Here is a 12,001-nt window from a genome sequence, read left to right on the forward strand (position 1 = left end):
ATGTAAGAGATAAATGATTTATACAAGATGAAGGTTTGCCATGTGTCAGAGCAAAAGGGACAGACCTCTCTGCAATCCTATTTTATGATGACTTGAAACAATAATTCAAAATCAAATTTTATATTCAAGTGAATTTCATTTTTAAAATCAGATTTTCAATTCAACTCTAAATCAGTTGCATATTGGTGCTTCTCTACTATGAATAGGTGGCACCATACATAATTTTCAACATGGGCCAAATTTGTAGACTTACAGATTGGAGCCATGAATAGACAAGACACATTTTCCTACAGATCTGAAAATGCCTCAGGTTTTCAGGAAAATCTAAAATCTTTTTTAAAAACTACATAGGAGAGTTTAAAAAAAACCCAAAAATCGAAGCAGTGCCTGTACCTATAAGAAATGAATGGTCTTCTAGTGGCCATTGCTAGGCAACGATAACAGTACTGCCAGCATTCATGCCTTGGTTTCTGTCAGAAAAGGGCTGACAGAACTGTTTATGCCCAGGGAGTACTTGTGGGGGCCAGACTCAGCAGCAGCCACCAGCCAATTTCCTACCACATGACTTCCATTATTTCCCCTACAAAAGCCAGTACTATGTAGAGCAGCCTTTCTCAATCTTTTTACCATTGAGAAACCCCTGAAATAGATGTTACAGTTTCAGACTAGGATCTAGAAGACCCAGGTTGGAATTACCAATCTGCTGTATAAACTTGTTAGGTGACCTTCAGTTAGTTACATACTTTGAGCCTAACTTATCTCACAGGTTGTTAGGGGGATAAAATGGAATAGAGGGGAATGATGTAAGCCCCTTTTGGTGCTGTTGTGAGAAAAGGTGAGTAGAAATAAAGTTAATAAATAATAACCATGCTGAAGATGGGGAGGGGGGTAGATTAAAGGTAGATTGGCTGATGGGTGAGAAAGAAGTTAGAAAAGGAGAAGATATGGGAGTTTCCAGGAAGGGTCACAGAGGAAATAATGTGGTAAAGGGGATACGAGGAGGGGGGAATGAGTGGCTTCCCACAAGTTCTTGGGTGTTCCCTACTGCACAACTAGGCCTGGAGGCCAGCACCTTACAACTGGCCATAGTTTTCCCAGGCAAGGAGGCGAAAGGGAGTAAATTCAAAATGGGGGGCAGATAAAGGTGAGTCGGCTGCTGGGTAGGGAGGAGAAAAGGAGGCAGGAAAGGGACAGAAGCTATAAGCTCTTTCAGGGAAAGGAAAGAAGAAACAGTAGGGGAGGGGGAAATGATATGCTCCCTACAAGTCCTTGTAGGTCTTGTTTATAGCATATAATACCATTTAAATTTCAAGCATGTGGTATTCTTTTCATAAATTTCCACATTCTTAAAGTACTTCTTACTGTTTTGAATTCGGCTTGCAATCAGATACATTCAGTCATTGCTAAACACCCAAGGCTGGATTCATCAAGGAGAAGCTTACATGACTGCCACGAAACACAGTACATACCGCACTGTTGTGTAGCATAGACCCCTGGGCATTACCCTCCAGATTCACAATGAAACATTGTTAAGAAAGAGAATTGCTTATATGATTTGAATGGGCTGGAGGCACTTGCTCAGCTTTATCCTGGAAACATAAAAAGGCTTCAGGGAAACAACTTCCCTTGGTGATCATAAAAGCAGCACTTACATGGTTCCACCTGGAATATCCTTAGAACCTTGTTCACAAGCTCAGAGAGAAATGAGAGGCGAAGCTGAGTGGTTGCAGTACCCAAAGGATTTCAAATAGAGGGCCAGATTCTTTAGGTGGATAAATTGGGTGTAAATGTATGGGTTACAGTCAGATTCCTCAGAGGTTAGCCGTGGCCAGATTCAGGATTTCAAGATAATCTACTTTGGCTTCAAATCAATTCACATCCCCTTGAATTGCTGGGAAATGGACTTGGATTTTCTGTGACATCAAGGGCAGGCACAAAATTCCAAAGTTTTGGATATGTTCAGATGAAAACATGAATTTACTCTAAGTTCATGAAAGCATTGGCTGATTGAATCAAGCTGATTAATCAGTCACATTCATTAGTCACAGATGATACACAGATTTTCATTCATGTTTAAAGCTGCCTTTGATGAAATGAGGTTCAGGCAATGCATTTATTATCGCAATTTTCAGCAGTGATTCTTTTTTATTTTAGACTAAACTTACCTGAAGATAGTGGGATGCTTCACTCACCTGAGGAAGAATTATTCTGACAAACCTTGAAAAGTCTGAAAGAGAAGAGTTATGTGCACTGAAATGTTTCCATTATGTATAAATAACCTTTTACTTTTACTTTTCATCCTGTTAAAGATAAGTTAGGGAGTTAAAAAAGAAGGCAAATAAGTTTTAAGTGAAGTTTTTGATTGTGATATGAAAAGATCCGTAGACAAATTTGCCAGTGTTTTGTTTTCTTTCCTGTTCCTTTCCTCTTCTTTCTTTATGCTTTATGCTTCCCGTTTCTCTCCTACACTGTAACCTCACAACAACCTAATATGTAGGTTTGGCTAAGAGTATATGACTAGCTCAACATTTCTTAGCATACTTCCATAGCAAAGTGGGGATTTGAACCTGGGACCTATATTGATATTCTACCTGCTATACCACATTGGCTCAAAGGTGTCTTTTCCCTCCTACCACCATTAATAGCAACTCTGGAGAGTGATATCCATTAGGCAAATGGAGTAGAGAGAGGGGTAATAAGTGTTAACCCTACTTTCTCCTGAAGGCCTTGATCTGAATCCAAGGAAATTTGGGAGACTCAAGTTGCAATCATAAGGCAATCTTGGATTTATATTGGATGGCAACTCAGCCCCTAAACCAGTATAAGACTAAGATATGACTCAGTGCTAATCAGCTCACTGGTAAAAATTTAGTGGCAGCACTAGTTTAAGTGCCAGCAAAGGGCATACTAGGAGCAAAAGAGAACTCAAATCATATCTTAAGTCTGCTCCATGTAGGTATCAAATCCAGTGCCAATATAATTAGTTGACACCCCTTCCCCCCCGCCCAGTTTACACTATACAGTGTTGGATTCTAACAGTGTAATCCTACTCAGGATTGACTTCAATGGCTTTAGAAAGGTGAAACTCTGATAGGATAGGACAGCACAATTAGACAGTAGCCATCCCAGCACTCCTAAGCACACTATAGACCCCAGCCAGGACACTCCTTATTGACATGCTGGGATACACAGCATGGGACTGCACTTCTCTGGCTTCTCCACATACACACTGAGAACAGATGCAGGTGATTTGGACAATGAGAACTGTAGAGAAGGCATACAAAGAGGGTGCTTTGTACAAACATCTGAAGATGAAAACAAGCACTGTCATAACTAATGCTCCTTTGCTCAGAACTCTGACGGGTTCTCAATCTCAAGACACAAACACCAAGCCAGATCCTCTTTTCCTCCCCCTGGATGTGAGGACAATGCTTCCCCTTCCACTTATAGGTATGCAACATAAAGACGAAGGAGAAGAGCTGGTTTTTAGACCCTGCTTTTCACTACCAAAAGGAGTTCCAAAGCTTTTTACAAACACCGTCCCCTTCCTCTTCCCACAAAGACACTCTGTAAGGTAGGTATGAGAGAGTTCTAAAAGAGCTGTTCTGCAAGAACATCCCCAAGAGTACTGTGACTAGCCCACGGTCACCCAGCTGGCTGCATGAGGAGGAGTGGGGAATCAAACCCAGTTCTCCAGATTAGAGTCTGTCATTCTTTAACCACTACACCATGCTGGCTCTCAAATGACAGATCCCCTACATCAAACCTTTCTGCAAATCCCATGCCATACCAACTCAACAGCACTTTCCCCATCAATAGAAGGGACAATGCTAGGCAAAATTGCTGGAGTCTAAGACAGCTTGTTTAAAGTCACTTAGTGATTTCAAGTCTGACAGCACATCTTACACCCAGAGATTCCCATCTTGTATTTTTAACTATTCAGATTGTAACTACTTAGTTATGAACAGCTTTTATTTGAAACTACAGATGTTTCTAAAGGATCTGGGTCCCTGGGCCGAGGGAGGTATGCCTGGCCTCAACCTGAATCATCACCTTTTCGGTCCAGGCCCCAACCTGGTGGAATGAGCTCCTGGGAGAGCTGAGGGCTTTCCCACCAAAACAGAGCTCTTCCACCAGGTCTTTGGGCAGAACCAGGGCAAGTAAATCTGGGTCCCTCCCCAAGTTAACTGGAACAACAGGCTGCGTGGACAGTCCCTGGGGAAATCTATAGGAGTTTGGGAGCAATTGGGAGGGAGGTTAGACAGCTGCTGAGGGGTTGAGATGGAGTTTTAATGGGATTATAATTGTATGGGATTTCACTGTGATGTATGACGATTGTTACCCACCATGAGCCACTATGTGGGAGTGGTGAGATACAAATTGAATTATAAATGAATAAAATAAATTATTTACTTAAACCTTTGGACAAAGCCAATCAGGCCACTTGCATGAAGTCACCTCCAGAAACAAATAAACAACAAGCTACTAACAATAAGAATCCCATAAGGAAGGGATGGAAATATGGAAGAGTTATATAATTCTCATTCTCTTAACATTGTTCTGCTTTAATAAATCGTAATAAATATATACAACACATACATTGTCTTAACATCCCAATTTCATTGAAGAATCCATGCATATATCAAGTTCCTTGGGTCAGCACATATAGGGCAGAGGATGGAGAAAACAGACCGATTAGAATCTTTAATGCACAGGAGCTGTACCAGGAATGCAAGTACATTGTGGACACTGCTGTTTTTTTTTTTTTAATGGAGGTCTGCCACCACTGACTCATACTACATTATTTTTGCAAGGTGCCGACTGCAAAGTGACTTCCATATGCACAAAGATTTCATACGTGAACTCATCTTTAATCAGTGGCATCTATGGTATATAGCAGACACACCCCAATGCTCCACAGGCTAGCCCTAATTAGCATGTATAGGATAATGTGGACTGCACTGGATTTTAATTTTTGTTCTTTAGAACAACATTTTAAAATTGCTCTACCCATCATTCTAATGCTTCAAAGCCATTCCACATTAATGCTTTTCAGAATACAGAAGGTGTTTGTATATCTTGATACTGGTCATTCTTTCCTCTACCTATCCATCTGCTTATTTGTGCAGCCTCTCCCTCATTTCTGAATATTGTATAGACTTCCCATCTCCTTGCCTACTGCTTTAAACTCTCCCCCATAGTTCTGTCTATCCTCTCAGTGAGTACATTTGTGACCCTTCTGTTCAGATGGAAACTGTCCCACCTGTACAGGCTCCATCTGTTCTCAAATGCCCCAACAATCTGCTAGAGGAAATTCTCCTCTGCAGAACTGACTGGAATCCTTCAAAATCTGAAAAATTAGTAACTCTTCTAATAATGAATCTTGTGACTGTTGCAAGACATTATCTATCAATGTTAACCACAATGTTTATCAATTTGCTCCCTCTTTTGCTACTCACTGGTTAAATTTGCATGCTTTAGTCTGTAGCAGATGTTATATTTTTGTCTTCTGGATTTTTATTACATGGTGCATTACACACTGCTAAGTTTTGGGTGCTTCTTAGCTGGCAGATTAGATTTTCAACTGCTTGCATTCATGTAATTTTATGTACGTTAAATAGCAATTACAGCATGCCACATGCACACACATCGGTCCCTACTAGTCAACAAAATAAGAGGCTACAGAGAAGCAAAATTCACAGCACCGAAAGGCTAGTTTGCTTAAGGTTTGTAAACCAACTGCTTACTCCAGAGCCAAGTTCTGAGCTAAGCGTTTCAAAGTCATCAAATACTACGTCATCTTTAAAATTTTCTCTCCGTTAATATAGTGAGCAAAAGGTATTCACTTGTGGAGGGGAGAGGTGTAAATATTAAACAAGATCTAATGAAAGGAACATGTGCAGAAACGTAGGCCTTGGAAGTTCCCATATTTGGATAAGTTCTAGGTTAGAATTGAAATACAGAGTTCTATCCAGCCAGCCTTTCCACTGTTAAAAAAAGGAAGGTCCATTTTGACCACTAAAAAGTCTTTCCTGGGGGTCATGGGACCTCCATGAACAAAAGCCATGTAGAACAGAGGCTATAGCAGGGAGGAGAATTAAGTGAAGTTTGATGAGAAAAACTTGGCAGGCTCTGGATCATAAAAGACGGCACGGAAATGTAGATTTGCCCTCCTAACAAAATGTATATATGTTCACGGGAGTAGAGGGCAAGACATTTTTATGCAATCTTGAAACAGGTATAAAATGCAGATGTTTTGTACATGTGTAAGTGGTACTATAAACAGAGGGCTGAATCTCAGAGTTCAAATGTGAATGACACTTTTCTCTAACAAGAAGAGATTTCGTCCCTGTTTTGTATATACACGATAACATGCAGAGAATGAAATAGAAAATAAATATTTTTTGTGTGCTGCAATAGACAACAAGAAGCAAAATATTTCATATATATAACTCTTATTCAGTCTTGAAGAGGGGACGATGGGAATCTGGGGAGAGGGTCTTCATAGTGTAAGATTAAAATGCCTCCGCTTTAAAAAAAAAACTTCAAAACTCTGCACAAGTTTATAAATTAAAAATATTTTTGAAATACTTAAAGTGATGATTGAGAAGTTTCGTCTCATTTAAAAAAATTAACATGGCTCCATAAAACACTAAAACTCTACATTATCAAGAATCTGAATATTGGATTTGTAAGGGGATATGTGATTTTCAAGTGGCCCTTGGTATTATGATGCATCCCAGTCACTGCAAGGTAAAGTAGCTGCAGCTTTGTTTATCTGGTCCCTACACAATATTGTCAGGATGCATTTCCATTTTCCAAGTGACTGCTGCCACTGTGCCACAATCTGTGCTTATTTCTCTAGCAGCTAAACCCTTTGACACTGTGGTTTTTAATTAAAATTACATTAAAGTTAATCAGCCAGAAAGAGGCTTCTGTAGAAGGCAGGTTTGATTGCAACCTGCAAAGGGCACTGGGGCTGCCAACTCGCTAAAGATGTGCCGGCAGATGCCAAGCTGTTTGCGTGAGCCCACTAGTTAGAGAGATGCTGAAAGAGGTCACTTCTGTTTTCACTTTTCAAAACACTGTCACACAACTAGTACTGTGCAAGGAATGTCAGTTGTGTTTCAGGAACTGTCATTGTCTTTACATCACCAAGGACAAGATGTTTTAATAAGTAATTTTTTAACATTTCTGGAAACAGTAAATAAAAGTATCGTATAACACTGATACATGTACTTTTTGTAAAGATAGGCTTTCTACTTCCTAGAGGTAAAGGACTAGGTCATTGCAATGGTAGAGACCAATGGCATTACTCCATCTCACCTTTTTGCTGTGTCACTTTCGACTTCAGCCAATAACAAAGCCCTAACTCAAAGTATGGGCATTTCCGCACATCACTAAAAATAGTGTTATGCCAGCTGAATGGCGTAGCACTAAATATTATCATGCCTCCAAGCCCCTCCTCACCTTTTTGCTGTGTTTCTTTTGTCTGCCGCCTTTTTGCACTTCTCACACTCCACATCGGCTGGTGGAAATAGTGGAAGAGAGCAACGTGCTTTATATGCAACTCTCTTTTGCCTGTCAATCAATCCAGGCATTCAATCCCCTTTCTCCATGATTTAAAGGTCCCGCGATGCCCGTTAATTTTTTAAAATTCATACTTCTCTGTTTAAACACATAAGCATGGCACTTTTTGAACACCAGCCCTTATGGAATCATGTCTTTTGATACTTTAAAAAAATTAATCAACTTCCTGATTTTTGGGGGAGGGGGGACGTTAAATAGGCATGCTTTGTTTTACAACTTTTGGGGGAAATTATTTTATTTCTAGCATCACCTGAACGCTTGTCCACCTATTAGTTGTTCCAGGATATTCAACATTTTTTAAAAGACCTTCCTGTCCCTGGGAACAAGGGAGAGGGAGGCGGGTGCAAGGGCAGGATGAGGCAAGCGCCCTTTCCTGGTTGCCTGCTGGTTGCTCTCCGGTAGCTAACACTAAATAAGTTGGAGAATCCACTTTATGCAATTCCACAACTAGCATTTTAAAATGGAGGATGTAGCTAGCCAGTTACTGCCCAGATGCTGGATGTTGGCAATGTCATACGGAGGGACCAGAATATAACGACTACATAAGGTAAGCATTTCACTACATTTAACGGTTGAGGAAATGCCCTATGAATATGTTGCTGAAAAGAGCCTTTCCATGGGAGAGGGGCTGCTATTGTCAATTCCATACTTCCATTCTGGCCACCCACACTGTCCCCTCTCCAATTAGGGGGGGCTGACAGGAGCTAACTTTCAGAAGGCTACTGCAGGAGAGCAGAAATAGAAAATTCCTGTGGCACAAGCTTTACATTGTTCTTGGTTCACTAGATAGACACCATGGTCTAAAAGTATCAACATGCATAACTGTATGCATGTGTGTGTATGTGGGCGTGCACGCTCATGTGTGTGATGTTCTACAAAGTTGCAACCATTGTATGGCAACCCCATAGGATTTTCAAGGCAAGAGAAAAATAGAGTGGCTTGCCATTGCCTGCCTCTCAATGACCCTGGATGTCCTTGGAGGTCTCCTGTCCTTTGTGGAATCCCACAAAGACATTTTATCTATCATTAAAGTGGTATCCTCTGCTTGGTCAATGGAGCTGAGCAATTTTGCCCCTCTAGTCATTCAGAACTCCTAGAAATTTCCATCTGTCCAAATCCAAAAGTGCAGAACGGTGTCAGTGTAACAGATTTAGGCTGTGCTAATAGCTCTTTAGATCATAACTAGTCGCCATCAACCACATAGGATTACAAATACTGGCAAATCTTACACAAAATATTTCTCAAATGCTAAAAAAAAAAATCATCTTTCTTGTGCTTCTTCTGAATTTTACATAGTCTAAATGTTCCGGTTCTTCCACTGCCACTAAGTCCCAGTCCTCCTTTTTCTGTACAGGCTGTGAAAGATCTGTGTTGCATGCTGTAATCTCCATGACCTTAAAATATTGTCTTTAACCTTTTCAATGCCCTGAGTAAATTTCTTCATTGAACAAAGCAGCACTTGCCTTGCCTTATAAATACACTTACTGCATCCCTAACGACTGGGCAATGTGTGATACTATGTTAACAGACGTGTCCACGTAAGGGCTTGCTCCCTGCATTCACTGCAGGCCAGTTGATGGCATTTAATGTACTTAATGTGGCTAAGGCGTTTCAAGGCTGGGTAATACTTGTCTCAGATTTCCCATTTAGACACTGAAGTGGAACTCTTGAATGTGTGTATTCTTTTTCCTAGTCATTCAGCAGGAAAAACAAAGCCTGCAACCAAAATGTCCTTTCCCCTTCATTTTTGGCCAGGGGATCTGAAAAACCAGCTCCTTCTTCCTCACAATCACTTTCCTATCGGCGGTTCAACAGCAGCCATCTCACAGTAGTTCAAGAGGCAAATGTGAAGGGACTGCTCAAGTATAAGATGCTGTCGGAGGGAAAGAGGGAGAGGGAGATGGGGGTCGCTCCTTTGACAGAGCTGTTCACACTTTTCCTGCACAGCTGGGAGACATTAGCTTGATTTCCCAAGATTGGTGTGTTTTCCAGCACGGTGAGCTTAAAAAAAATATACACACACACAAAAAAAAAACCCAACCCCAGCAGCCTCCTCAAAAAGCTAGTACTCCATCAGACATTTCCAGTCAAAAACTCTTTAATCAAGTCACCAAAAGCCACTCTTTAAAAAGAGAGAGATGGATCTTTTATGAGGTCAATAGTTCACAGAAAGGAGCTCAGAAAACAAAAGAATATCTTAGAGGCCATTTCCAAAGGGCTACAAAAATATTCTCCAGTTCAGAAGCTTACCACTTCGAATTTAGAACCCATACGATGCCTTTATTAAGCAGTCCTCATCCTCTCCAAATTATACAGATATTATTTTAAAGGTAATATTTGTCAAAACTCTAACAGATCTGTGTTGGTGTCTTGCCTCTCGGCAGCTGTTTTCCTGCCCAGTGTCTCTTCTCTGTTTGATATCTGTTCCTGCTGCCTTACCAAGATCAGAAACACTCAAAGGTATTTTGGTGCATCAAACAGCTGCATCGCATGATATGGGAAGCTGTGCCCCAATATCCTTTTTAACATTGCCAAGGATTATAAGACATGCCACCTTTATTTATATATACTTCATTTTTCTCTCCAGTGGGAGAGCACAGTGGCTTATATAATGACAATGACAATGACAATGACAATGACAATGACAATAATATCCAAAACAAGCAAACAGGAGGGGAGAAAGGCTTCTAAGGAGATTTTCCTTCCATCCTTGTCTCTGCCAGATCTATACTACCACCAAGCAAACAAGCTCACTTCTCTAAACATGTCCAGACCATAAGTACCTTTGAGCAAAGGAAAACAAATTCAGCCAGATATTAACCAGCTAGCAGGCTCTCTACAGCTCATAAGTAAAAAATTTTGCCACCCCAAGAAGATTGCTTGAGTTGAGTTGCTTGTGCTGTTCAGTTGGCCTTTTCTAAAATACCCTCCTTGGCAGAAATGATATCACATCCAATGTGGCTTCATAGGATTAGAGGGAGATGAGCAATGGGGTGCGACAGGGTACTTCTCAACACTCCAGAAGATAGAGTGCAATGAAATTGGAACATTCCTGGGAAAGGGTGCAAATGAGAACATGATGCCATTCAGTAAGGATAAATGTAGAGTTCTACATCTGGGTTACAAAAATGCGAAGTATGCATATTGGATAGGAGATACACTCCTCGGTAGCAGTGTGTATGAATGAGATCTTGGGGCACTTGTGGACTGAAAACTAAATATGAGCAGACAGTGTGATGCAGCAATAAAGAAGGCAAATGCAGTCTTGGGCTGTATCAACAGAGGCATCACATCAAAATCACAAGGTTGAGAGGGGACACAATTGCTCTCTTTAAGTATTGGAAAGGTGGTCACTTGGAGAAGGGCAGAGAACATTTCCTGTGGGCAGTAGAGGATAGGACCCGCAGTAATGGGTTTAAACTATGTATAGAATGCTACCAACTAGAAATTAGGGGGAGGGATTCACAGTCACAGTAGTTCAGCACTGGAATAGGCTGCCTAAGGAGTTGGTGAGTTCCCCCTCACTGGCAGTCTTTAAGCAGCAGCTGGACAGATACTTATCATGGATGCTTTAGATTGATCCTGTATTGAGCAAGGGGTTGGATTACTAGATGGCCTGAATGGCCCCTTCCAGCTCTGTGATTCTATCACACAACCTTCACTTGCCATACCAGTCTTGCAATTACTTCTTCAATACTAGTAAGGATAAAACTAAGGCCACTACAGATCATAAAGCACTGTATGTTCATCAAGTACATATGATGTAGCTCTGAGTTAGGGATTTTTGCTGTTATAGGCTTGCCTTTATGCCACATTTTGACTGACACGAACATTAAAGTCCCATCACATCAGCATGAACTTGGCCATGTGTTTGGGTACTCCAAAAGAATGTTTTAAGGCTGTTATGCTGCACTGTAAACATGGCTTCTTCCTCACCCAAGCATGGCCAAATTAATGGGAGGAACAGATATTAGGTTCCTTTTAACTTAATAGGGCATTTAAGGAAGAAAGACATTTTTGAAATATTATATAGTTTAAAACAGAACAGTACATATTGAGACTCTCTTAATCCTTAAAACTGAATGGGGAAACCTTTATCATATCTGTACAGTAAAAATTCAAATCATCTTCGCATGTTGCCAACTTCTTTTCAAGGCATGCATATGTGAAAGACACCAAAACCCCATTATGGTTTCATAAACATCTCGCTTAGGCCTAGACTATGTGTTATGTGGGGTTCTAGAATATTCTTTGCAGTTTCAGCAACTGGAACTACAGTTTTCAAGGCAAAGACTGACAGGGGAGATAAGGGCTTTCATCATTTCCGCAGCAAAAATGGTCCAAGCCATTTTTACTTCACCAAGGACAATGTAAAGATACCTATATGGAAAGTGAAAATGTGTGTAGAAAA

General features: G+C 40.7%; 1 long non-coding RNA gene across 1 annotated transcript in view; it reads right to left on the bottom strand.

The window, feature by feature from the left end:
* Positions 1-12,001, bottom strand: part of LOC143820268 (uncharacterized) — a 41,598-nt gene that overhangs the window by 3,274 nt on the left and 26,323 nt on the right. The window contains exon 4 of the long non-coding RNA XR_013225294.1: positions 2,166-2,227. This is a non-coding gene — a long non-coding RNA (uncharacterized LOC143820268). The remainder of the gene's footprint in view (positions 1-2,165; positions 2,228-12,001) is intronic.

This window comes from Paroedura picta, chromosome 11 (genome assembly GCF_049243985.1).
Source record: "Paroedura picta isolate Pp20150507F chromosome 11, Ppicta_v3.0, whole genome shotgun sequence".
Lineage (NCBI taxonomy): Eukaryota > Metazoa > Chordata > Lepidosauria > Squamata > Gekkonidae > Paroedura > Paroedura picta.